Source organism: Uranotaenia lowii, chromosome 3 (genome assembly GCF_029784155.1).
Source record: "Uranotaenia lowii strain MFRU-FL chromosome 3, ASM2978415v1, whole genome shotgun sequence".
NCBI classification, from domain to species: Eukaryota; Metazoa; Arthropoda; class Insecta; order Diptera; family Culicidae; genus Uranotaenia; species Uranotaenia lowii.
In genome coordinates, this window is record NC_073693.1 from 331,276,002 (window position 1) to 331,295,435 (window position 19,434).

A 19,434-nucleotide genomic window follows, 5' to 3' on the forward strand; every position below is an offset into this window, starting at 1 on the left:
TTTGCAGAGTAAAAAGTCGCATTTCGAGGCAGTTTTCTTTGTATTTTTAGCTATTCATCGTGTCAATCGTTATTGAAAAACTTAGCATGAATTTTCAGTTTCCCACAGATCGTTAGCCTCCTGAAGTATTAAATAAACATTTAATTTTTAATTTTATTTCTCCTTTTTTTATCTCCGGGAAATACAGGTGAGACTTGTCAACGAAAAGTATCTGGTTGGAAACCTGCTAGGTGAATGCCAAGGAGTTCATTTTGCTGTTCATTACGGAACTTTTCAAAATATCTCCCCACAAGCAGTCAAAATAATTTTGCGTACGGTTTGACCACCGTATATTTAATATTTTACCTGTTCTATCTTGTAGAAATTTAGTCAGGCCTATATAAGTCAACTAGACGAACCAGCCAGAAAAATTTGACCTTTTTTTCACTTCCTCTATTCATATTTTCGGATTTACCTCTCACAATCCTCTCACTGCATGAAATCAATATTTTTCACTTTTATTCAAAATTTAGCTCACTATTGGGTCCTCTATTTTTGACTTCCTAAACGATTTTGCATGTGAACTTTGGTCGAATAGTTGATTTCCAACTGTTTTCGGGTCATTTTGTCAATAAACTTCAGTATTGTGCGCTGTCTAAAAAATCTCTTGACAGATTGTCACCAAATTTTGTACACGTATACAGTACACTACCATGTAGCTTTGCTGATAATTTCATAAATTTCCATCCATGCATTCGAAAGTTATTCACAAAACATAGTGTTGCATTTTTTTTCGAATACACTTCTAATAAAACATATTCATTCAAAAAAAAAAAGCAATTGCATCAAAGGTTAAATTCTGAAGCTCTGAGTCGTATCAAAGATTTTTACTTGGTATACCAAATTTAAAATTTTTAATTTACAAAAACGTTAATAAAGTATGCAATAGGAAGATTATAAAATGATTCAAATTGTATCGAAAAAACTTTCCTTCTTTATGGAAGTTCGAAAAGACTGTCCTAAATCTGATTATTAGTTTTAAATTAAAGAATACGTTAAAATTTTTTTTTGTTTCTAGAAGCCTTTCCGGCCCGTTTGAACAATTAAAAGAAATTACAAGAAAAAAACGAGAATTAAGTCAGACGTCCCCCTTACGTTGATTTAAACTGCTAAATTTCGGGTATTCACACTTTTTGTCACAGTTGATATACGGATTTAAGTTGATACCTTATACCTGCTAAAATTTGGCATGTGACCATTTGGTAAGTTACAGATCAATTTAAGCTTGGAGCGAGTAAGATTTATCACGTTTAATTTTATTGATACTAAATAAGTTTAGTACACTGCGGTTCGTTAAATGATTCGTAAATTAAAATATTACTGTTTTAATTTTTTTATCTATAACTATGACTTATTCCATTTTCTACCAATTTTGAATAATAACTTCTTGAAATCTTTGTTGGTTTAAATAAATGGTTTAAATTTAAGGGTCAATAGATTATCAAATCGAATCTAAAACTGTCGATAAAACAATATTTTCGCTTAAAAATGCATTTTATTATACTTTTTTCTATCATTAATTCACTAATATCAACAAAACTGTTGATAATACGCAAAAATAATGATCAATAACAAATTCATAAACCTTGAATATACAAAAAAGAGATTTCAAATTAATGTTTTGCAAGTCCGAGATTTTAGAATGGAAGTTCTTTTTCAATTCAATTTTTTTCTGAATTTCATGTGTGGAGAACTCAAAAACTGTTCCACTGAGATTTTGTTTGATTACATATCCGGATTATACATTAAAAATTAAGATTGGTCTTAAAAGTTGAGGAATTTTTTGTCAAAATTTCTATTTATTCTTATTAAAACAACATTCTTAAAATTATATAAACCAATGAAGGCAAACGAAATTTTCAACAAAAAATCTAGGTTGTATAATGTTTAACTGAATTTAAACAAATAGCTGAAGCCAGGAAGGACCGACCTATGTGTGGACACATGTGTGATTGATTTTTTCCTATGATTTTTTGCCCATCAGTGCACGAAAAATGATCAAACATGTTTGTAACTATATGATTAATCATTTTTAGTACTTTAACATAAATAGATTTTTGTATTAAATTAACCTAAAAGGGGAGCTAAATTCTCACAATGAAACCTTAGGTAACAAATAATGGAATTCGCTTTGATCGATGGTTAAATTTTTGAATTTGTTTAAGAGATTGGTAGATCAAACTTATTTGATTTGTGCATAAAAACAGTTTTTTAGGAGAGCTTCATGTCCCACAAAAAATAAATTATTTTTCACTCAAATCCAACAAGCCGAATCTTCCAAACTCTTTTGCCAGTTCAAAGATTTTACATTTTGATGAAAATAGATCAAATTTTCAAAAAAAAAAAGTTAGAGATAATTTATTTTTGGATCCACTTAGCGTGATGCAAACTTGACGCAAATTTAAGATATTTGGGTTTAAAAAATCTGCAATAATAATAATGATAGACCAGGCATGTCAAACTCGTTTAAGTGTGCGGGCCGCATTAAAAATCTTTCATTTCCAAAAATAATATTATTTCCTCTCGTAGCAAAAAAAAATCTTTTTAATATTTTGTGGCAGGAAAGCCAGCGTACTTCTGTGTAGTAGGGGCTACGCAGGCCGCATTGACCAAGGCCGCGGGCCGCATGCGGCCCGCGAACCCCCAGTTTGACATGCCTGTGATAGACAATACATCGGGAAAATATAGAATTCAGTGCAGATTTCTTAGGTAAATATCAGGTAGCTGTTTCTTGAACAGCAAATGTTTAACATGAAGAATCAATTCCATAACGAATATCCTGTGGACGATTTTTTAAAAATAAAATTTGGTTATTTTAGCATTAAATAAAACTTAGGAAATAAGCTAAAATTCTACAGAATATTTGTGATTTTCAGCTGAATTGATCTCACAAACTAATTTTGATTGAAAAATTGGAATCTGGATATTGAACTGAAAGGCAAAATTTTAAGTTCATGATCTCTTGAATTTCTCAACCATTTTATGTTGATTCCTTAACTCATTTACAAGCTGAATCTATTTCTATATTTTGAATTTGCATTCTAGATCTGAATTCTACCCTTAAATTCAAAAATTGAACATTGAGTCTGTTTCCGAATTTCTATAAAATTTGTGAAATGTTTTAAAAAATCGATTGCCGAATCTTCCACATAAAAATTTAATGAGTCACGTTTTAGAGCCCACATTCATGAAATTACTATTTAATTCTGTAGTTCTGATTTAATATCAATTCATAATTTTAATTATTTATGTTTCATCTTTGTTGAGAATCTGAAGTGAAATATGAATTTCGAATGATGAATCAAAATCTGAGTTTTAAATTTGGGATCGCCATTCAGAAGTTTTAAATGTTTTAATTTTGAGTAAGAATTAAGTTTAAGGGGGGGGTAGGGTCTAACGGGTATAAAAAAACACCATTTTCACAATTTTTTTCTAGAGCTATCGTTCAAACAAATGTATTCAAATTTTTTGCATTATACAAAGCATTGTTAAAAGAACATTTAGTATTTTTTTCGTAGAAAAATATTGAAAAATGAACCGGTGACGGAACATTTTCAAGGATGCCTTTTAGAAAACAGGATTTGCGGTGGACACTGTATCTCAGCACAGAATCATCTGAATTCAAAAAATCAGAGCAAAATATTTTAAATAGATGTTTTTCTGGACCCCAACGAACTAAAAACTACGATTTTTCACTTAAAAATCCGCCATTTTTCACCTATAAAATCTCCCCAAAGTAAAAAAAACAAAAAAGAAAAACGTTGGGGTCTGGTATTTTATATGTAGAAAATATGTTCCAAATTTGAAAAGAATCGGATAAGTAGTTTTCAAATGACGATGTCCACGGACTTTAAAAACGTGATTTCGAGAAAAACGCGTTTGAGGTTTCTGCTCTTGCTTCCTTGCAGTATTAGATAGGAGGAGATAAAGGCCTATAACTTCTACAGTTTTGCTTCAATTGACTTGAAAATTTGACACAACATTTTTGAAATGATTTACAATAAGAAAATAAAAAAATAAAAAAATCGATTTTTTGAAAGTGTTAGACCCTACCCCCCCCTTAAGAACTTCAAACTTGAAATTTTTTTTTCTCTTTTTTCATATTCAGAAAACTATTATCAAAATATTTAAAGTGCATATGATTTTCAAAAAATGTGATTCCAATTTCATATGAAATGTAAAACCAAATTTGATGTAGGATTTCAAAGCAGCTTTTTATTTCAATATTCTATCGATTATTCGAACTGAAAAATCAGATTTAAGATTCTGGATTCTGAATCCGGAATTCTTAAATAAAAATATATTTTTGGCAATGGGAATCTGATCCCAGAACCCTCGGAATGGGTTTAATTTTATCTAAAATTAAAAATTCATACTTGAATTTCTACGAAGTTAGAAAATTTTGAAAAACGTGAGGAACAAATCGATGAAATGTGATGAAAAGTTTTCAAATTAAAATTACCCTTCCGCTCAATTTCAACATCTTTCATCTTATTCTAATCTTCAATCCGTCTATAATCTTTCAATTCTTAAATATTCTTTCTCGAAGAATATAAATTTCACCGATATAGCCGATAAAATTATTTCACAAAATAAAATTTACGATGATTAACTCTTCATTTAAAAATTTTTGAAAAACTGTAGCTCTCTTTTTGGGGCGACTGTTTAGTTTACTTTTAATGGGTTGATTCTCGGCTTTCAGTCTCAAGTTTTTAGTAAAAACGACTTTATTTTTACATATCCAACGTTTCGATCCTTATAGGATCTTCATCAGGGACTAAAATTGATTACAAAATTAAGCTTACGTCTACAGAATCTAAGTGATTCTTACCGAAAAAGTTGTCGTTTTTTTGTCCGGTTTGATACGGCGTATCGTTTACTGCTGTCGGTTTCTGTTTCAAACTATTTCAAAATATGTTGGATTTTTTGTGTATGTTATAATTTTATGTGTGACTTACGGTTAAAAATTCTTTTCCAGGGCTATTGTTGATTTTTTTGTAGGTTTTTGTAGCACTTTTTTGTGAACAAAATACTTGCACTGTGTGTTTTACTCTATGTTGTTTTTTAATTTATGATGGCGGTGTACTTATAGAGTCTGGTTGTTGGTTTGTGTTTTTTTGTTTTGGTTTCTTATTTCGTATTTTTTCGAGACACTGAAATATGTTGATGTATGAAATGTGTATGATGTCTGTGTCTTTTTTAATATTGATGGAAGAATTTGTGGTTTTTATGTGACAACTTTCTAACATATTTAGTTTATCTTGATTGTCACCTCTGTCGATAATTTTCGCTTTGTCTATATCGAACAGATGATGCATAGCTGCTTCGTGTTCTATTAATGCTGTCTGTTGTCGTAGTTGGATGATTGCATAGTCCTCGTTTGTGTATCCTTTTTCCCATAGTCGTTTCAGTTCGTTGGTTTGCGTTTTATGCTGTGACATTCGTTGTTTTAATTTAACGATTGTGCATCCTATGTAGCAGGCGTTGCATTTATGTTCGTTGTTTTCTTCTTCGCTCGTGTCTGGATTCCCGTTGCATTCGATCTTGTATACTACGTTTGTGTGATCTTCATGTGGGGTTTTATCCTTTACCATAGGGAATAGTGATCCAATGGTTTTTTTCTGTTTAGTTGCTGTTTTAATATGAGTGTAATCCTTTTTTAGTGTTTTATTTATTTTTGATGTTAATCCATCGATGTTCGTGAGAGATTTGAAAATTTTATTTTCATTCTCTACCATAGCTGTTTGTTCAATTATTTTTTCTGTTGTTCTGTTGATCACTCTATTAATTAATGAGGTGGGGTAATCGTTCAATTTAAGTTGTTTCATTATAATGTTTCGTGTGGTGGTTTTGTCTGACTTGGATGTGAAAGTTGCTACTCTGCTCGCAAACGTTATTGCTACATTCATTTTTTGGTGTAACGGTTGGAATGAGTGGAAATTGAGAAATCTCCCAGAGGCAATTGGTTTCATGTACCAATCAGACAGAATCTTACCCTCTTCGTTCCTATGGAGTAACATATCCAGAAAAGGTAGAGATTCGTTCTCTTCCATTTCGACGGTAAACTGGACATTTTCATGTTGCGCATTGAATACGTTTTTTATCTCGTTCACTTGTGTTGGCGGCAGGACAAGGAAGAGATCGTCAACGTATTTTTTTATGTGCAGGGGTGGCGTAACGCAAGCTTCGATTGCGTCGTCCAGTAGGTCGTCTAACGTGAGCTCAGCGATTGGTGACGCTATCGGGCTTCCCATCGCGAGTCCTGAGGTTTGCTGGTAGAAAGTGTTGTTGAAGCAAAAATAGCTGCTGTCCATACAGAACTCTACCATTTCCCAAAATATGTCGAGACAAATGGGAGTTTGCATAGACAAGCGGCTCCAATGTTTGAAGATGCTTTTTCGTACCAGTTCCTTTGGTATCGACGTGAAGAGAGAGACGACGTCGAATGATGCCATTACGTATCCCGGTGGAATCGTAACGCCTTGTATATATTCGTTGAATTCCATCGAATTTTTTAAGCTATATTTAGGCGTTAATGATCGCTGTATGATCGATCCTACGTATTTCGATAGTTGGTAGGAAGGGGCGGTCATACAGGGAACGACGGGTCGGAGTGGGAGTCCCGGTTTGTGAGCCTTTGGTTGGCCATAAATGCGGGGGCAAGCTGCCTTGTATGTACACAATTTTTTGGCTAATTTTGCGTCTATTAGCTTCAGCTGTTCCAGTCGTTTTACAAGGTCGTTGTTTTTAGACTGTAAGCTGGATGTTGGGTTGCGTTTTGTTATTTTGTACGTTGCGCGGTCGATGAGAAGGGAATTCATTTTTGTGTTGTACTCTTCCCGTTCCATCAGGACGGTTTTGCTACGTAGGATCGATCATACAGCGATCATTAACGCCTAAATATAGCTTAAAAAATTCGATGGAATTCAACGAATATATACAAGGCGTTACGATTCCACCGGGATACGTAATGGCATCATTCGACGTCGTCTCTCTCTTCACGTCGATACCAAAGGAACTGGTACGAAAAAGCATCTTCAAACATTGGAGCCGCTTGTCTATGCAAACTCCCATTTGTCTCGACATATTTTGGGAAATGGTAGAGTTCTGTATGGACAGCAGCTATTTTTGCTTCAACAACACTTTCTACCAGCAAACCTCAGGACTCGCGATGGGAAGCCCGATAGCGTCACCAATCGCTGAGCTCACGTTAGACGACCTACTGGACGACGCAATCGAAGCTTGCGTTACGCCACCCCTGCACATAAAAAAATACGTTGACGATCTCTTCCTTGTCCTGCCGCCAACACAAGTGAACGAGATAAAAAACGTATTCAATGCGCAACATGAAAATGTCCAGTTTACCGTCGAAATGGAAGAGAACGAATCTCTACCTTTTCTGGATATGTTACTCCATAGGAACGAAGAGGGTAAGATTCTGTCTGATTGGTACATGAAACCAATTGCCTCTGGGAGATTTCTCAATTTCCACTCATTCCAACCGTTACACCAAAAAATGAATGTAGCAATAACGTTTGCGAGCAGAGTAGCAACTTTCACATCCAAGTCAGACAAAACCACCACACGAAACATTATAATGAAACAACTTAAATTGAACGATTACCCCACCTCATTAATTAATAGAGTGATCAACAGAACAACAGAAAAAATAATTGAACAAACAGCTATGGTAGAGAATGAAAATAAAATTTTCAAATCTCTCACGAACATCGATGGATTAACATCAAAAATAAATAAAACACTAAAAAAGGATTACACTCATATTAAAACAGCAACTAAACAGAAAAAAACCATTGGATCACTATTCCCTATGGTAAAGGATAAAACCCCACATGAAGATCACACAAACGTAGTATACAAGATCGAATGCAACGGGAATCCAGACACGAGCGAAGAAGAAAACAACGAACATAAATGCAACGCCTGCTACATAGGATGCACAATCGTTAAATTAAAACAACGAATGTCACAGCATAAAACGCAAACCAACGAACTGAAACGACTATGGGAAAAAGGATACACAAACGAGGACTATGCAATCATCCAACTACGACAACAGACAGCATTAATAGAACACGAAGCAGCTATGCATCATCTGTTCGATATAGACAAAGCGAAAATTATCGACAGAGGTGACAATCAAGATAAACTAAATATGTTAGAAAGTTGTCACATAAAAACCACAAATTCTTCCATCAATATTAAAAAAGACACAGACATCATACACATTTCATACAACAACATATTTCAGTGTCTCGAAAAAATACGAAATAAGAAACCAAAACAAAAAACACAAACCAACAACCAGACTCTATAAGTACACCGCCATCATAAATTAAAAAACAACATAGAGTAAAACACACAGTGCAAGTATTTTGTTCACAAAAAAGTGCTACAAAAACCTACAAAAAAATCAACAATAGCCCTGGAAAAGAATTTTTAACCGTAAGTCACACATAAAATTATAAAATACACAAAAAATCCAACATATTATGAAATAGTTTGAAACAGAAACCGACAGCAGTAAACGATACGCCGTATCAAACCGGACAAAAAAACGACAACTTTTTCGGTAAGAATCACTTAGATTCTGTAGACGTAAGCTTAATTTTGTAATAAATTTTAGTCCCTGATGAAGATCCTATAAGGATCGAAACGTTGGATATGTTAAAAGAAAGTCGTTTTTACTAAAAACTTGAGACTGAAAGCCGAGAATCAACCCATTAAAAGAAAAAACTGTAGCCGAATTTTGAACTTGGGATGGGATCATGAGGGTTTGGAAGTAGTTTTGAGTCTAGATTGTTACTTTTGAAAAATCTTACTCCATTATAATGATTTGATTTTGAATATTGAATTTCAAGTGTAGAGATGAATACTTCGCTTACTTTTTGAAAACACTCATGGGGAGGGGGGGGTATGTTTAGTACATTATTTCGCGATTAGTCAAATTTGAAAATTATTAAAAAATTTCAAAAATAATAAAAATTTAAAATTTGGTATTTTAAACTTCTTTTTTTAATTTGACTCAATATGCTCAATGGCTAATTTAAGCATCGCAATGGACTCAGTCCATAACAAATCGATGAAAATTTGACTTTGACACGAGAAATGGGGATGTTCTGTTTCACAGGGTCTTAAAATGTGCGAATTTCAATTGAAAATTATCAAATAAAGGATTTTTTTTTCTCGAGTTTAAAAATAACCTAACTCCCAAATTTTACAATCAAATATTTGATATTTGAACTAAATAATGCCGTTATAATAAAATATTTGTGTTTGCACAAATTCGAGATACGACAGTTTAAAAAGTACAAGTTTTTGCTATAAAATCCCTTATAACTAATGAACGCCTCCAGATACAAGTTTGCGCTCTGATAGGAAAATGTGCGAATTTTTACTTCATACAAATGCCTATATGACATTTTTATTGTATGAGTTTATTCACAAAAGTTAAAGCCAGAATACAGTTTTTTCGACACACCCTAACATTTTAATATTTAAAAAAAACTATTACTCGCTTATGAAACGTCAAATGTATGTAGTGTTTTTGTCAAGGCTGCCTTAAAAGTTGTAAGCAACAGCTTTTTAGAAGGCAGTTTGGCTCTATCTGTTCACTGGAAAAAGTTTTTGTGTGTAAATCATGCACAAATGACACACCCTAATATTTGATTCAAGATTATTAAAGCACATGGTTTGAAGAGCATTTTTGCTGAAGACATCATTTGTCTATCTCTTATAGTATCTTCGTAATTAATTTTGTCACGTTAAAGTTCGGTCCTGGACCACAGTACATTGTTTTGGTGATTAGGTGTTTAGAAATTTTAAAATTGATCGATTTTGAGTACAATCCAATAATTGATAACTGATAAACCAGCAAACCTACAATTAAAACAAAAACTGATATTGAATATATTTACTATCTTCCATTCAATAGAGTTTTCAGATTTTACCTTGAAAATTAAGTTACAGAGATACAACGCCATAAAAATAAATAATTTCTTGATTTTTTCGACATTAGAATAGATAACATGACAACTATTTCTAACATCACTGAAGTTAGTTGTTAAGTATTTGATATTAAAGATTTTTATTCATTAAAGAACTTTGTTGAAGACTGCAAAACGATTTAACTTATGCTTAAATAATATCTAGAACTCGATTTATTTTAAAACTTCTTGAAAATTTCGTCAAAACTCCCATTGTCTGCAGAATTAAGCATAATAAACATTAAGGAAACTGCTATTACTTATTCCTATTAGTTCAAAATTACTTCCGATCTTCTGGAAAGTTGATCATTGAATTAAACTTTAATTTCCAAATCTTTGTGGTGTTCTATAGTTTTGCCAAAACAGTGCAAAAATTGATTGAATGAATTTTTACCTATTTTACAAAGTTATCTCGAAAACAAGAGCTTTACAAAAATGTAGTGCATATTTAAAATCTGCGACCCCCAAATTCATCAAAGTTAGCTCTTAAAAAAAGTGTAAATTTTGTTGCGTTGTGTAATCAATGTTTATTCAACATATACAAATCTGCTTCGATAAATATAATGATAATATTCGTGTTAAGATTACAATTTAAACATCCTTACCTTACCTGTTTGTATTTGTTCACTTAACCTATCACATTCCGGTCGAGAATTAGAATTTAAAATAAATTCTTACTAATTACAACAGCTACATAGCCGCATCTTCCTGCACATATAACTAAAAATAATATAAACGCGCTTTCTTAATAACACACTTGGTTGGTGGGTTTGGAGTTAGTTCATTTATGCCTATAGATTCTGAAAAACAAACCTTCATAGATAGTTCTGCTTCAAAATGAACAACAACAACAGCAATGGATATAAGTTGTGGGATTAGTGAAACTCGCCTCAACCACTGAAATCAGTTGATACTTCTTTTTTTGAAGACTCGTAGTGCCAGTTAACTACTATCGGCTTGTAGGTGTTGCTTCCTTTTTCCGCTGTCCTTTAATCTACGTTACGAATCTCTTTAGTGTACTTACCCAAATGTTAGAAGTGTCGTCGAAAATATTTGACTGATATCTGATCTGTTTCCGCAGCCGCCCAATCAGCACCACTCCATCAGCCCAATCCGAATCTCAGCAGCCGTCCGTACCGCAGCTCCAGACCACACCGGTTCCGGTTATCCATTCGACGACCATGACGCCCCCCCATGTGCCGGAAACGTCCCCAATTATGGCCCTGTTGAGTAGTCACCCGCAGAATGGCTCTTCCGATGGCAGTCAGGAATCTCAGGGAGGAGATGAGGAAGATGCTCTGTTGGATGACGATGAAGAGCACGACGAGGAAGATCAGGAAGCCGAAGAGGAGTACGAAATCGAGGGTCGATCCCAGCAGGACTCGGACGATCTGGAGGGAACGGAAGAACACACCGAGGAAGAACAACTGGAAGACGAAGAACAGCTACAGCATCCGGTGGTTGCCGATCCTCATCACAAGATTCCCGTTGAGCAGAAGCTCAAACAAATCACCCAGGAGGTGGCTGAGATGACCCATTCCGATCGGGACATCGACAACGGTCGCCAGAGCTTCCTATCGCTGTCGGATTTGATCAAGAACATCCGTCCGGCGGAAAAAGTCATTCCCCAGATCGACTCTTCCTATGCCAACACCATGCGAGTCCTAGGAGAATCCATCACCCAGGGAGAAAGTCGAGCGGTCAAAGTCTGAACGGAGCTTAACCCTAGCTAAACCTAACCTAGCCTAAAAACCACTGAATCCCATATTCATCATAGTTCATAGAGATCATTCACGTTCCCATCAATCAACCACCACATCACATCATCATGTCACGGTCGCCATGTGGCGGTGTTTTCTTGTGGGACAACCCGAGGGACTTTGTGCGCCTGTTTGTCGGCTAGGGCGAAGCCTCGATAACACACGTGGCTCCAACTAGCGGACGAATCCACAAGTAGCCATGGGAACTTCCCGAAAACACTTTTGACGCATTCCACCAATCACCATCATTCATCATTTTCCATTTCGTTAGACATTACTCTGAAGATTCTCTCACGAGATGCATTTATCACTTTCCACGAGAGGATCTTTTGTTCATACATTCATAGGAATTAACGATCATCTACATTTTATCGACATCATTCATTGTGATCATTAAATTTAATCGTCCATTTATCATAAAGCGAACATCTTCGTCCATTTATCGTTATCATTGAATATTTTGATAGAATCGTCCATCATTTGAGAAGTCGAATAATCATCCCAAACATCCCATAAATCATAGCAAAATTTACACATCAATCATGTTCCACGATCATCAAAGTCATTATCATCATAATCATACCATTAAAAATATCATTCATTCACTTCATTTCCCATCAAAGGTCAGCTTAATTCTGCTCGGTTTAAGGGTTCAATCATTGGAGCTAAACTTTCCATTAAAATTTTAGTTGTACGATTACGATAAAGTATTATGTCAATACTATTGAAACACAAACTGTACCAGTTCAACAAAAAAAAACACGATTTTCCCTCCGTCCACATTTTGATTTTTCCCCATATTTCTCATCGGTATTTCTCGTTGTTCGAAAACTTAAAAAAAAATCTTGCACCAACAAACAAACAAATATCAAACGAAAAGAGAAAAATTAGACTGTACTGAGAGACGTTAGAATAGAAGAGAAAAACAAAACATAACAAACTTTAAACAAATCAAAACAAAACAAAACGATAGATTTTAAGATTGATGTGGACAAGAGCAGTGACGTTGTAAGTTTAAACACTAACATGAGCCTTTAAAAATATAATAATAAGTAAATCAACGATAAGAACAAACAAACAGTGTGATACGGCCCGCAACCCGCGAACAGGGGAAAACCGTTTTATGAAAACAGAAGAGGAAAAAATTCGCAACACAGGTTGTTGCAGCTAATGACAGGTGGTGCGAAAGATAATTGAGGGAGGAAAAATAAATTTTGAAAATTATAAAAAAATATTTGTTGTTTTGAGTCTGGAAAGAAATATCGTTTATCAACAAAACAGCGACTTCCCTTACGGACTAATGAATGTCTTCAAAAATCTCAATACCATCTTATTCTACCATTAAATAGTTTAACATTTTTTCCATCTTCTTCGAAAAGACCGAGTCTTAAAAGCCGATTACTCTCCCAGATTTTTTCCTCTTCAGTTGCAACTTTGTTTTTTTATTTTGAACATGCAATCTGAAAACGAAAGGCCAGTCTAACATTAGATTGAGTCGATTTGGGGCCTTTTTGAAGTTCTCAAACCCTGGAGTCTTAAAGCTTCGTTTTGGTCAAAAACGAATTCAAGATTTTTTGCAGATTTTTAAAGTAACTTTATTATGAGTAAATTTGAATTTTTATGTTTGTATGGGAACATTTAATTATTTGTTCTGAAAAATCAACATTCTTTTTGTTTCTTCTGTGGAACCGAGCCTGGTGATGGGTTTGTCGTGATTTTACGATTCTTACGAATCTCAATTTAGAGATTCACTCAGAAATGTCTGTTGCTCACAGGAAAAGATAAATGACTGATTTAGTTTTGCTAAGTGTTGTCAAAATATAAAGCGTTGCCAAGAAATTTTCAATATTTAATTTTTTTTTCAGTGTTGCCGAATCCAACTTTTATTTTATTTTATTTATCTAAAAGTTTTATTTATTTTCAACATATCCTTCATTTCATCCCTACATTCCTTGTCACCTCTTTTCTCAAGGAAAACTTTGAATGTTTTTATAGACTTTTGTTTTTCTCTAAAAAAAAATAAACTGTTGTTTTTTCGCCAAATATTTTTCATTTCAATTCTACATCCCATTTTTAACAACATTCATTCCAATCTGTGCTTGTCCTGCCGCTCTGTCAGTGTTTACCATAGCCGAAACAATCCGAAAACATTCTTAGCAACAGCCATTCCAATCTGGGCTTTTCCTGCCAATCTGATTTTGTTGACCAGAGCCGGAACAATAGGAAAATATTCTTAGCAACAGCCATCTCAATCTGTGCTTTTCCAGCCGCTCTGTTCTTGTTTGCCAGAGCCTGAACAATCCAAAAAAACATTCTCAACAACAGCCTTCCCAATATGTGCTTTTGCTGCCGTTCTGTCTATGTAACCAGAGCCGGAACAATCCGATAACATTCTTAGCGACAATCATTCCAATCTGAGCTTTTCGGCCATTCTGTCTTTGTTTACCAGAGACGGAACTTGAACAAACATTCATAGCATCAGCTTTCATAATCTGCTGTCCCCGAGCCAATCCGGGTTTTTACCGGTGGCCGAATCAGAAAATCATTTTTTATGTAGCTACAGCCTTAAAAATCTGCGCTTTCTCAGCCAGCCGTCTTTTCACTGGTGGCCTACCCAGACAACCAGAAGTCGTATATTATTTTACAGATTATATCGTATGAATGTTATTTAAACTCATTTTCGTATATCTGCACCTACAATGTGCGGCATTGCATGTTTTTATTACGACAATTCGTATATCTGCACCTCCAGTGTGCGTCCCATGCATTTTCTTTATCGTATTTAAATACATTGCACGATTTTATTACGACAATACTATCCAAATCAAGAATATGTGTGCTAATGTACCTATATGGCCTTCAAAATGATACGTTTATACTGGTTTTGCTGCATTATATACGATATGTTTACACGTATATTTGCACGTATATTTGTGTTGCAAATATACCCACCAAATGGTTGTCTGGGTAATCATATACGAACAATCGTATCAACAGCCTTGAAATCTGCGCTCTTTGTGCTTACCCAAGTAACACAGATTAAGCCAACTAGCATTAGGAAGTTTTATTATGGTTTAATTATAGCATTTTTTGTGCAGCTCGTTTTATGACGGTTTAATTATGGTCATAAAAAATGCTTATATTTTTAATTCGATCATATGTTTTCAGAAAGTTTTGAAAACGCTAATAAAACTTTTATTAAACATACTGTTTTAGTTATTTTGAAAGAGTTATGAATGCTCTGTTTAAACTATAAAAAAACACAAAATTAGAAGTTTGCTCCAAGCTTTCTTTGGCATGTTCTATAATAGCACTCAGTGCATGATTATTAAACCGAAACAAGAAAAGTGCTGAATGCATCAGAAACATAATAAAAAAATGAACTGATACCCATATCTATATTGTTGGGGTTATGTGCGATTATCAGTTCTTTTAAAGTATTTTCAAGTTAAGCGGCAGCCGCCATCTTGACTTTCAAGATTGCGTCGAACAACGAAATTCGACTTATAATCGTGTTGTCCTTTCACCCAATACCCCGTATTGTGGATGTATCATGATATTTTTAGTTATTTACAGCTTTGAAAAGAATAGCAAAAGCCACCATCTTGGGTTGATGATGGCGTCAGATAGCAAAATTCGACTTCTTCTACTTTAGTCCTTTCACTCAATACCCATAATGTGGTGATTTCATGCAGTTTTCAATGATTTAAATCATTTTCAAGTTCAATAGAAGCCGCCACATTGAATTTCAAGATGGCGTTTGATAGCAAACTTCGACTTCTACTCGTTTGGTCCTTTCACCCAATACCCATATTTTGAGAGTTTCATGCGATTTTTAGTGATTAACAGCATTTTAAAATTCAGTGGAAGCCGTCATCTTGGATTTCGAGATGCACCTGATAGCGACTTTTCTAGTTTAGCCCTTTAGCCAATACCCATATTGTTGTTTCATGCGATTTTTAGTTATTTACAGCATTTTGAGGTTCAGCGAAAGTCGCCATCTTGGATTTCAAGATGGCGTCTGATATAGAAATTCCTCTTAAACTGATTAAGCCATTTTACCCAATGACCATATTGTGGGAATTTCAAGTGATTTTCAGTGATTTCAATCATTTTAATGTTCAGTGGAAGCCGCCATTTGGATTTCAAGATGACGCCTGATATCGAAATTTTTATTCTACTCGTTGATCCTTTCCAACTTATACCTTCTATATTGTGGGAGTTTCATGTGATTTTCAGTGATTAACAGCATTTTAAAGTTCAGTGGAAGCCGCCATCTTGGATTTCGAGATGACGTCCGATAGCGAAATTCGACTTCTTCAAGTTTAGCCCTTTCACCAAATACCAATATTGGGGGCCTTTCATGCGATTTTCAGTGTTTAACAGCATTTCAAAGTTCAGCGGATGCCGCCATCTTGGATTTCAAGATGGCGTCGGAAAGAAAAAAAAATCGACTTCTTCTAGTTTAGCCCTTTCACCCAATACCCGTATAGTGGTGGCTTAATGCGACTTTATGTCATTTACAGTATTAAAACTTAGCGGATGCCGCCATTTTGGATTTCAAGATGGCGCCTGAAAGCGAAATTCTACTTCTACTCGTTTAACCCTTTCACCCAATACCCATATTGTTGGTGTTTCATGCGATTTTAAGTCATTTACAACATTTTAAAGCTCAGCAGAAGCCGCCATCTTGAAATCCAAGACAACGACAACGAAATTCGACTTTGACTCATGATTTATTCCACGGGTCATTCACAACCTATCTCTTTTTATTCAAAAAGTCTGTCCTCATTTACTGTACTAATGATTAACAACTCAGAAATGAGGAATGCATCCTATGTGTGTAATTGGTTGGCTGGCGAGAGAAACGTCAAATCGTAGCTTTTTATGGGGTCATCATTAAACCATAATAAAGCTAATTAGCGATTTTTCTGACCATAAACAGGCTATTAAGTTTTGAGTTGACTAACGCCATGTTGGTTTCAAAATGGAAGGGCACAAAATGACGCCATGTTGATGGATTCACAATGCAAGCATTGGAAAATATTTTTTCAGGCCTATTTTCCATCAATTCCATCATGATTGACCATCAGATTTGACGAAGCGCATTTATTTTAAGATACTATTTCATTCCCATTTTACCTAAAATCTTGACTGGCAGGACAAAAGAGGCTCAAAATATGGTTAAAACATTGGTTTTTTGGCTATTAATTTTACCAGGTTGAAAAAAAACTCCGAGAATTCACTGATCGAAAAAAAAACAAAAATTGCTGACATGTTTAATAACAGCTTTTTAAAAGCTTTGGTGACCAACAATGATGACCAACAATGATATGTCATGAAGACGTTTCTAGGGTAGGGCCAAATAGACTGATTTTGGCTTTATTAGAGTCCAGGTGATGTTATAGAATGCGCTTTAGCTTTTTATGAAGATTAATGCTGTAGTCCAAACGAAATTTCGCTGACCATATTAAGCTAAAATTGTTACTTGGGTATTCAACCAACTACGTCATTGTCGTGATTTTACGATTGTTACGAATCTTAATTCAAAGATTTACTCAAATACGTCTGTTGCTCACAAGAATAGAAATCACTGAACTTTTTTCGTTTATTTTTCCTAATGTTGAAAAAATATAAAACATAGCCGTAGAAATTTATTTTATTTCATTTTTTTCAGTGTTTTTTTTTATTTTATTCTAATGAAAACTTTGTTTATTTTCTACATATCCTTCATTTCATCCCTATAAGGTTTTGTGCAAATTTATAAATTAATTAAATGAAAATTTCCACTTAACAACTTTGTCGAAGATCGTACTTTTGTATCTTGTTTTGCAAATAAGTTATGAGCTGTTGAATAGAAGGATTTCTTTTGGTATTGAAAATCATCAATATAACTGACATAACTTCTTGTGCCTAGCAAGATATTGCACGACTACTTTTCAAGGAAAACTCCTATACAAACACAATAGGTCAAACTTACTCATGTAGACGTTACTTAAAAAATTCTACAACAAATCATGGATAAATTTTGAATCAAAACGAAGCTTTTAGGACTCCAGGGTTTGAGAAGTTCAAAAATGACCTCAAATCAACTCAGTCCAGTCTAATATGTATGACGGCTCTCTTAACTGATTCAATGGATGCAAAGCGACTTTGAGTTATGGAATTGCATAAATTCTCAAAACACAATCTTTGAGGCGTTAAGATTGTAGAATAAGGAACAACTTTGTTAAACACTTTAGATCATGCTGACCTTCGGCTCTTTCAGTTTAGATTTTCTGTGTCAAATACCTTTATACAAAAAAAAAAATGAAAACAAACACAGTGAAAACAGAAACTTTGTTGCAATTCTTCCAAAGGTTAGTCAAAATTGGTTGCGTTGAAACTTGAAAACTGCTATCCTGTATTTTTCTGGCGCAAGTTCGATCAAGGTTTTAGTGTTAAAAACTGCGAAGTTGCGAAGTGTTTTAAGCATCTCACCACAATTTTTTAATTAAAACGATTACTGAACTATTAAGATATCAGGATAGTTTTATTCGGCAACACTGAAGAGAAATGAAATAGAATAAATTTCTATGGCAACGTTAGTTGTTTTGGCAAGCACAGATTCAAGGTGTGTATATATAGGAGGTGTAACGATATGTGAAATTTCCCAATTCAGCCATTTTGATTTTGCTACTGCGGAGTTCGTGGAGTTTGTTTACCAACAAAGCCCGCATCTCAAGCAAATTTACCAATGTTTACAAACAAACTCACTGAATTTCACCGCGCTTTCCTCGCCCACTTACTGACAAAGTCAGAGAACCTTGTGATCTAATAACCTTGCACAGATTGTTTAAGCTGCCGCTGGTTGTATGCTCCTCCGGTAAATAAGACGGAAAGATTCGAAAGCGCAGATTTTTAAGGCTTCTGCTATCATTGTTTGTTTTGAAAAAGACGGATTGGCTTACGAATCGCAGATTTTTAAGGCTGTTTCTGCTGATTGTTTGTTTTGGTTTGTCCTACCGATGAAAAAAATACGGATGGAATTAGGAAGCGCAGAATTATAAGGCTTCTGCTATGATCGTTTGATTTGATTTGGCCTCCCAGTGAGAAAAGACGGAATTGGCTTAGGAAGCGCAAATTTTTAATGCAGCTTCTGGTGATTGTTTTTTTTTATTTGGCCTTCCGGTGGGAAAAGACGGAATTGGCATAGAAAGTGCAGGCTTTTAGGACTGCTGCGATTGATTGTTTGTTTAGATTTTGCCTTCCGGTCGAAAAAGACGGAGTTGGTATAGAAAGCGCAGATTTTTAAGACTGATTTTGATTATTTTTTTATTTTGACTTGGTCTTCCGGTGGAAAAAAAAACCGATTTGGCTTAGGATTCAATAGTAATGTTAAATCGTCTTGTTTTCGTCGTAATTGTTGAATTCGTCTTGATACATCTTTGTACCAGAAAATAATCAAATTTTCGAAGGCGATGGAAAGTATTAGAGAAAACATGGGTAGGTATCGAAGAATGAAAGAAAATAAGCCGTAAATATCGTGAATTTTTCAAAAAAGATACAACGGCTCACCAACGGGACGCGAAATTTTTAGTGCAGCTTCTGATGATTGTTTGTTTTGTTGTTGGCCATCTGGTTGAGAA

The 19,434-nt window shown here is 34.5% G+C and overlaps 1 protein-coding gene across 9 annotated transcripts in view; it reads right to left on the reverse strand.

The window, feature by feature from the left end:
- LOC129751042 (uncharacterized) overlaps positions 1–19,434 on the reverse strand; it is a 525,666-nt gene that overhangs the window by 34,582 nt on the left and 471,650 nt on the right. The window lies entirely within an intron of this gene.